Source organism: Delphinapterus leucas, chromosome X (assembly GCF_059928025.1).
Source record: "Delphinapterus leucas isolate spDelLeu-1000000601 "Yukka" chromosome X, BTC_Dleu_Yukka2, whole genome shotgun sequence".
NCBI classification, from domain to species: domain Eukaryota; kingdom Metazoa; phylum Chordata; class Mammalia; order Artiodactyla; family Monodontidae; genus Delphinapterus; species Delphinapterus leucas.
In genome coordinates, this window is record NC_143150.1 from 131,746,520 (window position 1) to 131,759,784 (window position 13,265).

At 40.4% G+C, this 13,265-nt stretch overlaps 1 pseudogene; it reads right to left on the reverse strand.

The window, feature by feature from the left end:
- Positions 1-266: 266 nt before the first annotated feature.
- Positions 267-2,267, reverse strand: LOC149744409 (large ribosomal subunit protein uL22 pseudogene; annotated as a pseudogene).
- Between the last annotated feature and the right edge of the window lie 10,998 nt (positions 2,268-13,265).

Sequence of the window (13,265 nt, forward strand, 5' to 3'; positions counted from 1 at the left end):
AGTTTCCACACATAAATGATATCACATGACATTTGTCTCTCACATGTACCTGCTTACTTTGAAAAGCGTTGGCTTTTGAGTCATATGTATCAGCGATTCTAAATTTATACACCAGTTGAAGGAAGGAAATCTACATAGACTCAACCATGTTTGTTCAAAAGGGATATTCGACCCATGTTAGGGAAAAGTGAAAACATAAAGAGCTGGTTATTCGAGGTTTAACCACTGGAGTGCACTCCAGCTTTGACAAGGCACAAAGTTGGAAAGATTTCACTACCCCTAGTTCAGGTTTAATTCAGTTTAAAGCATTATTAGACGGTTGTCGTATTAACGATGTCCTGACTGCACACCTGTCCTTAAAAGTAGATTTTTTTTTTTGCCTAGGGAAAAGCTGGAATACGACTGAGCCTTGTTGGTTGCTTGCTGGTGGGTGTTAGTTGCAAGATGCTCACGCGATGTTCTCCTTACATCCGTAGCTTCCCATTGGCCGCAAAGCTCTGCCCACCTGTCGACACTGGGAGAAGGTTGGTGTCCGTCCGCCATGATGCCTCAACGTGTACCTTTGGCCAGTTGCTCCCACCAAGGTAAGCCCATCCGTGAATGGCATCAGGTATGTGACTCCAGTTTTCTTTGCATTCAATACTGGTCTTTTCATAAAATGCAAACTGCTCTTTCAAGGACACGAAGGTAAGATACAACTACAATTGGATTTCCTGTCTATGCATCCACCCTCCCTGTCTTACGAAATTTTCCAAAATCTTTGTTCCTCTCTGTAGATGCTCATAGCCCTAAGGTGTTTATATGTCTGTTTTGCACATGTATTATTTTCCTTCAGGTGTAAAGCAGGGTTTCTGAGCTACAACACCATTGGCATTTGAGGCTGGATAATCTTTTTTTTTTTTCCTGCTTTTTCTTTTATTTGTATTTATTTATTTACTTATTTTGCAGCATTTATTCCCAGGGCCGTAAGTTTTTGTTTCTTCGGTTTCTTCTGGGATATCTTTTTGTTCTCTGCAACCTCCTCTTCTGGTTTAGGGACAATCTCTTCTTTTTCAGTAAGGATCATCTCAGTGTGTCAGGGAGAGCTCACGTATGGGTTGATCCGACCATGAGCTCTGTAATTCCTGAGCCGTATCGCGGGGGATTTGTTCACCTGGATGTGCTCGTTGACCAGAGAATCTACATCTAAGACCTTAAGTTCAGCATTACACTTTGTATTTGTGAGCACGTGCAGTAAAGATTCAGCACTCTTTTTGGGCCACCGACCCTGCATCCAGCCCCACTGGACACACCAACCAACTCCACCATTGTGATGACGGAATGGCACCCATCGCTTCTGTAAGGTGACATCCTTTAGATACTTAGTGGCTTTTTGGATATGCCTACCCTCATTGGCCTGGGCAGTTTCACGTGTGTTCTTAAAGTGAACACAAAGATTTGAACCTCTTGCTTCGTGTGATTTTGTAGGGTTTTCCGGGTCAAGTGAATAGCAACCCATTTTTAGAGGTCCCTTCAGGCTGCTTACCGGAAAAGTGAGGCTGGATGATTCTTTGCTGTGGTGGGGAATGGGTACACTCCAGGATGTTGAGCAGCATCCCTGGTCTCTTCCCCTGATACCAGTAGCGTCCTCAGTTGTGACAGACATTGCCCAATGTTCCTGGCCTGGGGGAGCAAAACTGCCCCTGTTACAACCTCTGTTGTAGACCGTTAATGGTACAACCCGTCACCTCTTCAACAGACCACAAGTGTCCTGGTGTTAAGAACTGTGTCTTATTTACATACGAATATACCCAGGGCTAGAGCATAACCTGGCTTACCATTAGGTCCTCAGTCTTTATACATCAAATTGCCTCAATCCAGAGAGTAAAAATTCCTTGAAAGAGAAAAGTTTTATCTATCATCGTTCTCTTATTTCAAAAGGTGATGGTTTCTAGAGACAAGATCATAGATTTCATAGATTCGACCATGGGCATGAAATTGGGAGTCCACGTCAATCTTACCATAAGATATAAAGACATACAGCCTCAACCTCTCAGAGGGAGACGTGGCATGCAAGTTTTCTTCCCTAACTCAAGATTTGGGAGTGGAAGAGACCAGTTATCACCAAAGAGATTTATTTTCACGTTGAAAGTCGTCCATTTCCCCCCTTTTCCTTGTATAAACAGCCGATGGTGTTTGTCTCCTCTGATAAGCATGGGCCTGTAAGCATCTTATCAGCACTTGACCGTTTCTCCCTAGCCCTTTCCTACGTAAATCAGCACGAGCAGGAAATCGTCCTCATAAACTCCTGTTCCAGGCTGCTCTTAAAAACATCTTTGCGTGGCCTTATCTGAAAAGGGAAATCATCTCAAGCTTTTCACGGGTTCAGTTTGCCTTAGGACAGGTGTCAGTGTCTGCTTCCCATCGTGTCTGCAGAACCACACAGGCAGGCAGGGTCCTGTTGACGTGCAGATGGGGGAACGGAGAAGCTGGTGATGGGCAGGTTGGGATAACGGCCCCCGAAGCTTCAGGAACAGCCAAGGCCTGTAGCCGGCAGCAGACACAGGGCTGGCTGCGTCTGAAGGCTGCACATGGCTGCAGTGTTATGAGCAAGGGAAAACGCCGTACAGAGGGACCCAAGCAAATGAGGTTTCGTTGTCCTTGGCAAACGCTTGGGTTCGATTCTAAGTACCATGAACAGTGATGGACCCAGTTGAAATAAGGGAGTGGCTCCATCAGATGTATGCTTTAGGAGTGTCTTTTTGGCTGCTGCCAAGGGGAGGGGGTGAGTTATGCTCCAGTGGAAGCAGAGAGAACAGCAGGAAGGCTGATCACGGGACGAGGTGAAACATAGGGCGGGGGCGGGGTGTGGGTTTCATTTTGGAAGTAGGGTCAAAGGTACTGGCTGATGGATGAGATGCACAGGGTCTGGGAAAAGAGGAATCCATTATGACCCTTTCACTGTGGCTTAGACAACACCGTGGGATCATTTGCAGAAATGGTAAAAATGGACTGGGAGGCAGGCAGTTTTGTAGGATGAGAACCAAAAGTTCTGTTTGGAACATGTCCAGTTGGACATGTCTGTTGATGCAGAAATTGAGACAGTGCCAACATCTGGAGCTTTTCATAGATGTTGTGGTTACGAGTGTCTGTGTGTGTGTGTGTGTTGTATTTTTTTTTTTTGATGTGGTCCATATTTTAAAGTCTTCATTGAATTTGTTACAATATTGCTTCTGTTTTCTGTTGTGGTTTTTTGGCCCCGAGGCATGTGGAATCTTAGCTCCCCGACCAGGGATCCAACCTGCACCCCCTGCATTGGAAGGCAAAGTCCCAACCACTGGACCGCCAGGGAAGTCCCTATAAACTTGTTGAGAAGAGCACGTGGCTCATGAATAAGTCCCTTCGGTGTCTTGTGTCATAAAGGGAATTTGAAGCACGATCAGAATATCCATTGAGAGATAAATGAATAAGTAGGCATCTGGTATACCTAACGCAGAGGAATTGTATGTGTCCCTTAAAAGGAAAGGCATAAATTATTCTGTGGTGATGTGTAATCATGGCACAACATATATTAGGTGCAAAAATAGCATGAATAATAAGCATGGAGTCATTTCTGGACTAAGGTTTTCCAGAACCAACCGAGATTTATTTTAAGGAGTTGCTCACTTGATCGTCTGGACCGCAAATGTGAAACCTGAAGGGCCGACCAGCAGGCTGGAAACTCGGGCAGAATTTCTGTGTTACCGGCTTGAGGCAGAATTCCTTTTTCTCCAGGCTTTCTCAGGTTTTCTTTTGCCCGTAAGGCCTTCAGAGATCGGATGGTGCCCTTGCACATGATCAAAGGTCATCTCCCTTAAAGTCAACTGAATATAGATGTGAGGTACGTCTACAAAATACCTTTAGAGCAACATCTAGACCACTGTATGACCAAATGCCTGGGCACCGTAGCCTAGCCAAGTTCACACATAAAATCGACTGTCAAAATTCTGTGTATATTAAAACAAAAACGAATGTGTTGTCTGTAGATCTGTGTACGTATATAAAGGAAACGAGTAGAATGATATGTAGTCAGCTTTTTAACTGATGAAGGGATTTGTCTCTGGGATTGAATTGGATTGAGAGGAGATAAAAAGTGTGTAACAAAACGAGTGTGAGGCTGAGGATGTGTCACTGGAGATAGGTCGCTGCTACAGGAAGAAAAATTGTATATTGTATTGTGTCCTCGCTGTAAGTAAAACATATAATTCTTATATAACCCGAAAGATACAAAACAAACAACAACAACAAAACTAGATCATTTATCCAGAAATTAAGTTGCAGACAGAATTGGAAACCTGAAGAAGTTTTGCAAAGACATTCACACCTAAGGTGGGAAGGTGGGCTAGGTCCCCCAATTTTTGTTAATCACCCTCAAACTAAGGAGATCAGGTCAAACTTTACGCTTTGAATAACTTCATCAGCTTTCTTATACCTTCACATGCTCGCTAGTCTTAAAATACATTTTAAGTTAAGTAATAATGTCAGTTACCGTATTTGCCACCCTGTTTTTGAGAGAAATTCACAATAAATAACAAGGGACTCAAAATGGTTGTTTCCATAGACTCTAATTCCGGTCCTAGGACTTTATCCTTAGAAATGTGTCCAAAAGGCAAGTTATTACAGGAGAGGGTTCACAGCATTTTGAATTTTTGAGGTGCTAAAAGTAATCTAAATGCCCAATTTTAAATAAATCAGAAGAATGTTGCATGACGTGATTTTTTTTCTTTTTCTTTCTCTTTTTTAATTGAAGCATGATATAATTTTTTAAGTGAAAAAATCTGGTACAAAGCATTTTATGTCCCAATTATGTAAATATGTACAAATATCTAGCCCCAGTGAGATTGAAGAAAATTGAAGGGATGGAAAGTGAGATTGATTGTGAAAGATAAATGAATTTAAAAGAAGACTGAAAAAATACCTACATTCTCATATAAACTAGACCTGAAAATCCTCTCTCTTGTTTCCATGTTTCTTTCCTCTAGTGCTGATGGGTTAGATTCGCCTCTGTCCACGAGGGTGATAAATTCCAGGAGGCTGGATGGGGCATAGCAGGGGAGAGTCCACAGGTTGGGTTATCTCTTCTTCAAGGTTGTGTGTTGTCAGCCACTATGATCTTTATCCTAAAAGTGACAAATCCTGGACTCTGCCAAGACTTCTGGTCTCCTCTCTGCTTCTTTGGAAACTCCGAAGCAAGAGTGAGGCCGTCTAATTATTGGAAGATCGTTGCTTTTTACGTTCTTGAAAACCGATGGGTACACAGTTTCTAGGGCTGGAGAGTCTAGGGATGGAGACTGCACAGTCATAGGCTAGCCGTGATGGATGTTCTTTGTATTTTTTTATTTTATTTTCTTAATTGAGGTCCAGTTGATTTACAGTGCTGTGTTAACTTCTTACAGCAAGGGGATGTAGTTATACATACATATACAATCTTTTTAAATGTTCTTTTCCGTTACGGTTTATCTCAGGATATTGAATATAGTTCCCTGTGCTCTACAGTAGGACCTTGTTGTCTATCCATTCTGTGTATACTAGTTTGCATCTGCTAACCCCAACCTCCCAGCCCCTCCCTCCCCCACCCCCTCTGGCCCACCACAAGTCCGTTCTCTATGTCTGTGAGTCTGTTTCAGTTTTATAAATAAGTTCATTTGTGTCATATTTTAGATTCCACATATAAGGGACGTCATATGATGTTTGTGCTTCTCTGTTTGACTTACTTCACTTAGTATGATCATCTCTAGGTCCATCCATGTAGCTGCAAATGGCATTGTTTCATCCTTTTTTAGAGCTGAGTAGTATTCCATTGTATACATATGTACCAGCTCTTCCTTATGCAATGGATGTTCTTTCTTACTAGTTTTTCTTCTCCCAAAGAGGCTGCTTTCAGCCTCTGTGTGGTCCAGAGCTTCTGTGCCCTGGGAAGGGCGTGCTTTCTCTCTCTTGCTCTGGCCACGTGCTCGTTTTCCTCTTTGACCCCCCGAGCTGGAAAGCATACTTGGATTTAGTGTCCCTGCACCTTTTGGAGGAGAGGATGTGGAGAAACACATCCTGCCAAGCATCTGTCCATCCACCCGCATCTGCTATTGCTCCAGTATGGATAATGAGTGATCTGTGCGTGTGAAATAAAAGGGGGGCTTAAGAAGTATCAGAGAGAGTCTTAACAAGAGGCTGCAGGGCAACTGGAGGTGGAATAAATGTAGGGTTTCGAATAATTGCGAAATTAGAGGGTTCGAAGGAACAGACTCGTTTATTCTGAGGAGATAGGTGCTTGGATCTTAACTCCACTTCATACACAAAAGTAAATACTAGATGACTTAAACATCTATATCTATCTATTATCTTTCTGTCTCTCCATCATCTATCTATGTGTTATCTATTGACCTCTGTTATCCATCATCTATCTGTATCTACTTATCATGTCTATTATCTCTCTGTATCTGTATCTCTACCCATCACGTATCATCTATCTATAAAAGTAAATACTGGATTCCATAGATGTCTGTACCTAGTTATCCATCATCTATCTATTTCTATCCATTTTCGATATTATCTTTCATATATCTATTATATCTTTCATATATCTATTATCTATTATCTATCTATCTAATATCTATCTATTATCTATTTCATATATTATCTTTCATATATCAATTATCTGTTTATCTGTCATCTGTTTAGCATCTGTCTATATCTATCATCTATCTTTGTTCATCTCTCTGTCATCTATCTATTTAATATATTAAAAAATCACAATAATTTTTAAGTTTTTTAAAAACAAATTCGATTTTGCAGAGTATCCACTAGCAAAATCCATTTGAATATCACGTTGGAATACATAAAAATTAAACCTTTATCATGGGGAAAAAAGGGCATTATGAACAGAGTGAAATGGTAGAATAAAGATTTGGAGATGTGTTTTCCAAAAGCATAATTAAAAGCTGCTAAGTAAGGGTAATTAACTAATTAAATTATGATCTACTTATATCCTTTGGGACATTGTGAATCCTTTTAGGAGACTAAGGGAGGGCTCTCGGGACTGGAAAAATGTATAAAAGTTACTGTGATAACATAGAGGAGTGTTACATATTCACACGGTGGTCGTATAGCACGGTGGGGACAGACTCAACCTTCTCGCTGCAATGTTCAAGTCTCCCTCAGGCTGTGTATCAACGCTGTGGTCCTGGGCAACTTCCTTCATCCATGTTTGTCTCTGTATCCTCATAAAAATAGCCCGACTTCAAAATAACCCTCCTTCAACTAAGAGGGTAGGAGCAAAAAACGAGACGTGTTGGCCTCTGTGTCTGGACCAGGGTAATCATTCCGTCAGGGGGAAGGTCCCCACTCAGGCAGATACGCAGAGAAAAGTCCAGGAGAGAAAGTCATGAAATGATGTCTGGTGATTCCCTCCTAGGACCGGATGGATCTCTCTACCCATCTATCTGTCTCCATACACACTCACTGTGGATAAAGCATCTTAGAAAGGTTTTATGAGAAGCTAAGATAAGAATCTCGGTCACAGGAGCAAGCTTACCTAGGAATAGTCCTGGGAAAGGGTTCATCTCCTTTAAAGCATTTAGATGGTGCCGCCCAAGGTAAAAATGCTGTCACAGAGAAAGCGTGGTATGTGAAAACATAATTAATACTATGAGTGTCGAACTTTTAATTCTTCAAGCAGTTTTAATGCTTGCTGTGCTGTTTGAAGTATTCTTTACTACTAGATGTGTGCTTGTGCTAGAATTGCTAAGAAATTAGGAAAGGATGACTGGGAACTTTCTTCGGGGCAATTTAACTATAAAAGAGATGAATCCTCAAAGATTGTGTCACTGTGAGAGGCTCTTATACAACAGGGGAAAGAAAACCCATCATACCTTGAGACTGATTTGAAGTCTTGGCTCTTATTCAGATGTTCACAGTCTGTCTTGTACAAGAACAGTTGTTTTGACGTAAATAGATGGGGCTTTGAAGAAGTAAATTTTGTTATAAACCACCAAAAGGGAAACATAATCCCATTTAAAAAGAAAGCATGTCCCAATCTTCAGGGGACCTCAATTTATTTTTACTTACCCTTTAAAGATCATATATTGTTTTGAAAGAACGCTTTGAAAAATCAGAAAGCAGAAGTGACTTGAAATATTCATTTTTACGAAACGTATTGTGGTTGGTTTATCAGACTTCATAGCACTTGGCAGTGATACGTCAGAGTAATGACATTTAAAAATACTTGAACAGAAAGAGATTGCTCTATTAAGCAACTTGGTAAAGAGCTTTTAGTACTATTATTGATATGACAAAGGAAACCCAGTGCGGTAGTTTAATTGGACTCTGTACAGTCAAACAAAATAATCCACAATAGTAAAACCGCAGTATTGGAAATCATTTTGTAATTCATTTTGCAGATTATTTGTTTTGTAAAATGAAGCCAAACATTTGTGTAATCAAATCCTACAGAATGGGTTAATATCAGATTGATTCTGGGAACTCCCTGGCACAGGACTCTGTGCTCACACTGCCAAGGGCCCAGGTTCAATCCCTGGTCGGGGAATTAAGGTCCCACAAGCCACGCAGCTTGGTGAAAAAAAAATAAAAATCAGACTCATTCTAATCTGAATACTATTATTATTATTATTATTATCATTGTGTGGTACGCGGGCCTCTCACCGTTGCGGCCCCTCCCGCCGCGGAGCACAGGCTCCGGACGCACAGGCCCAGTGGCCACGGCCCACGGGCCCAGCCGCTCCGCGGCATGTGGGATCCTCCCCGACCGGGGCACGAACCCGTGGCCCCTGCATCGGCAGGCGGACTCCCAACCACTGTGCCACTAGGGAAGCCCTGAATACTATTTTAAAGGGAAAATATTACCGTGATGTTCCATGTAGGTATTTGTAAATGTAAAAAGAGCTTCCAAAGCCGCTGTTCCAATGGTAAGGTAGGTTGTGCCAGGCAGATATGCAAACAGCACAAACCAGGGACAAACCAGTACGTCCTTACAGGTCTTTTATAGTGTGATTCTAGTTTAAAAAAAAAACAAAACAGGGCTTCCCTGGTGGCGCAGTGGTTGAGAGTCCGCCTGCCGGTGCAGGGGACGCGGGTTCGTGCCCCGGTCCGGGAAGATCCCACATGCCGCGGAGCGGCTGGGTCCGTGAGCCATGGCCGCTGAGCCTGCGCGTCCGGAGCCTGTGCTCCGCAACGGGAGAGGCCACGGCAGTGAGAGGCCCGCGTACCACAAAAAAAAAACCCCCAAAACATACTTTGCCGAAGTGCTATGATAATCTTATTACACTTGAATACCAAAAAGAAAATGGAAGGTACCCCAAAGAACGTTCCTGCATTCAGTACTTCCATCCAGGTTGTCCCTTCTGTGGCAAAGAACGGCCCACATCCTACCAAAACTGTTTCTTCTTCCCTAGCACACCTAACTTCCTTGTGCTTCACAGATATTGCCTTTTTTTTTCTCCCTCTCAAATTCAAGGTTTGGGGCAACTCTAACTGATCAAGTGTATTGGCACCATTTTCCAAAAGGCATTTTGCTCACTTTGTGTCTCACGTTGGGTCATAGGTCAGCAATTCTCACATCTCAGACTTTATTATTTGTGTATCTGTGATGGTGATCTTTGATCAGTGATCTGTGATATCATCTTGCAGAAAGGTTATGGCTCAGATCACGACTCACTGAAGGCTCCGAGGATGGTTTGAATTTTTCAGCAAGAAAGTCTTTTTTAGTTAAGGTATATGCATTGTCTTTAGGCTTAATATTATTGCACACTTAACAGTCGACAGTCTAGTGTATACATAACTGTTATATGCACTAGGAAAGCAAAACATTCCTGTAACTCTCTTTGTTGTAATTTTGGCTTTATTGTATCTCCAAGGTGTATGCCTGTAGTAGGCGGCCAGCTGGGTGGGGCTGCTGGACCCCAATCATAACTAAGTAGTTGAAAATAACAAAGTTATTAGTAGCCTGGATCCCTGCATGATTCTATGGAGCAGAGTCAGCAACCAGCCTGGAAAATGAGAGACAAGCTTTTCTGTTAGAGCTTCCACCTTTTCAGATTTTCATATTACAGCGTTGTAACTTTTTGGCTGGATACTACATCCTGAGTGATTTATGCTACCATGTCTTTCTTCATGGAGAGTCTAGTCACTTTGTTCTGATATTCAACAATGCAATTTTGAAGGCATTTTTACTTCTAGTATATTTTTGGATGGGAAAATATGTAACTTTATTCGTTTCGTAAAATTTTTCTTATGATCATGTTTTAAAGCTGAAGCTGTCCTTCTGAAGCCTTGCTGGAAACAAATAAAATAGCGTTCATGTTTTCTCATGCTTGCTTATATATGTGTGCAAGGATAGTCCTTTAATTCTTTTTTCTTGTAAATTAGAAGTTCAAGAAGTTCATGCTTCATTATGGAGTGACAGTGAAATACTTGGAAGATAACCAAACTGAAATCAGAGAACCCTTTTGACTCCTAGCTCGGAAGACTTGGGGCTAATTAACAGCTTCCATTTGTAGTTTTTATATATGGAATAAAATGATGTCAGAATATTAAAAATTCTGGAACAAGTGCACAAAATAGTGAACTTGCTCCTTATCAGCTTGGGGTCTTCAGCTCCTTCAACATAACATAAAGAAGTTTTTGTTTTTATCTCCACAGAAAGTAAAGTCAGTTAAGTGACATTTTATTCCCACCTTAACTATTGTTCTTGTTTGGTTTTTTTTTGCTTAATAAGAGTTTTCTTTTTCCCCCCAAAAGGTAGCTTTGAACAGCTTTGTTCTATTTTGATGGGGTGGAATTTAAGATTTAAAGACAAATTATTTAATTGAAGTATAGCTGATTTACAATGTTGTGTTAATTTATGCTGTACAGCAAAGTGATTCTATTATATATACATATGTATGTATTGTGTGTACACACACACACACACACACATTCTTTTTCCATTGTGGTTTATCCCAGGATATTGAATATAGTTCCCTGTGCTATGCAGTAGGGCCTTGTTGTTTATCCCTTCTATATATATTAGTTTGCACCTGCTAACCCCAAACTCCCAATCCATCCCTCCCCCACCCCCTCCCCCTTGGCAACCACAAGTCGGTTCTCTGTCTGTGACTCTTCTTCTGTTTTGTAGATAAGTTCATTTGTGTCATATTTTAGATTCTACATATAAGTGATATATGGTATTTGTATTTCTGTCTGATTTCACGTAGTGCGATCATCTCTAGGTCCATCCACATTACTGCAAAAGGCATCATTTCGTTCTTTTTTATGACTGAGTAGTATTCCATTGTATATATGTACCACGTCTTCTTTATCCATTCCTCTGTCGACGGACACTTAGGTTGCTTCCATGTCTTGGCTGTTGTGAATAGTGCTGCTATGAACATTGGGGTGCATGTGTCTTTTTGAATGATAGTTTTTGTCTGGATATATGCCCAGGAGTGGGATTGCTGGGTCAAATGGTAGTACTATTTTTAGTTTTTGAGGGACCTCCATACTGTTCTTCATAGTGGCTGTACCAATTTAACATTCCCACCAACAGTGCAGGAAGGTTCCCTTTTCTCTACGCCCTCTCCAGAGTTTTCAACTGGTAAGTTTTTAAGTGCAGTGAGGAAGAAATAGAAAACTGTGTTGGAAAATTATTTTAAACCAAGTTATTATGGCTTTACTTTTTACCAGAAACTAGGAAATAACGTATTTTTCAGTATGAAGAATATAGAGGTATTTATGCTGAATTTTTCACTTTAAGTAAAATACGTATGGATTTCTATCTACTGGTTTTCTTTTATTTCTTATCATGTGGCTTTCCTTTGAGAGAAGCATTTTATTCCCAACATGCACAAACTTGAAAATGGCTACTTTTGATCTGCATTTTGAATAAATGTTTCTGATCACAAATGTGGGACAGTTTGAATCATCATACTTGCCTATTTCAATTTTCATACATGTCAAATCCAATACATTGCAGATATGAAATCTGTATGAATAGTTGTTGATCAGTGATGTATATATTTTACATAAATGGTTTGATAATTTCAATTTATTGAGCATTAAAAATAAAATGTATTCTACATCAAAATACAGTGTAGTATTCATCACATCCTAAAAATAAATGCGCTATGGGCACTAACTGATTTAAACTTGTGACCATAGACAATTTATTCGTTCTGAACATTTGAAGACATTCTTCTTATTTTTTCTGTAAGAGTTTAATCAACTAATTACTCTCTCTGTCTTCTACTGGGAGCATCAGGTTTCTTGCTTTCATGATATTATATCGGCTTCTCCATTTACAATTATGTTGTGTTTTTCTTCATTCAGTAGTTGCTTTGCTGTGGACTTTTAATGAATTTGATATTGAAGCTCATCCTATAAAATTGTTTTTCTAAACATAGACAGTTCATAAACATTTTACATAAATATTTTATAAAATGTTATGCTGTATCTAAAAATGTCAGAGTATATAATCATGCTAGTTTCAAAACTTTTTTTCACAATTATTTTTTAGAACACCAAACCATGCCCCTACGAAAGTACTAGTCTACTGAGGTAGGGAAAGGTTGTCACGGGAGCTGGGAAATACCAAATGCTCTATATTGACCAGGCATTTTGATGTCTATGCAGCAGGAATGGAAAAGGAGGGAGTTTCATGCATGCCTGTATATTTCTCATTTTCCCATAGGCTTATAAAGGAGATGGCTTTTTTGTTGGATAAACGTACATAGTGCTGCATGGTAATTATTTCTGTTTCTGACTAAAATGCTACTACTTTTAAATCCAACAAACATGTTAAGAACCACCTCAGAGCCATCTGTGTTCATGTTAGCAGAAATCACCTACAGGTTTGCTTCTCTAGAATTCAAAGCATAGCAAATATAAAATATCCCGCTCCATGAAGTGTAAGATGAATTCCCAGCTGCTCTCTGGGTACAAAGTTTACTGGGCAAGTCTGGGCAGATGGATTCGTGCCAACACAAAGAATAATCATAGAAATAGGTATAAAGAATAATCACAGAAATAGATATAAAGATGTTTGCAAACCAGCAGCATGAGCTTCCTAAAATTAGGGCCAGTTTTCCACTGGCAACCACCAAACGTGATGTATGTATCTTTCAAGTATGGGATACATTTGTCTACCATCTTTCACGCCTCCATTCCATAACAGTCAAAACGCATCGGGCATGAAAAATGCACAGAGCTTGGAACAGTAATAAGGGATCCGAGTATGTTTCTTCCTGAAGGTTTTCTATCTT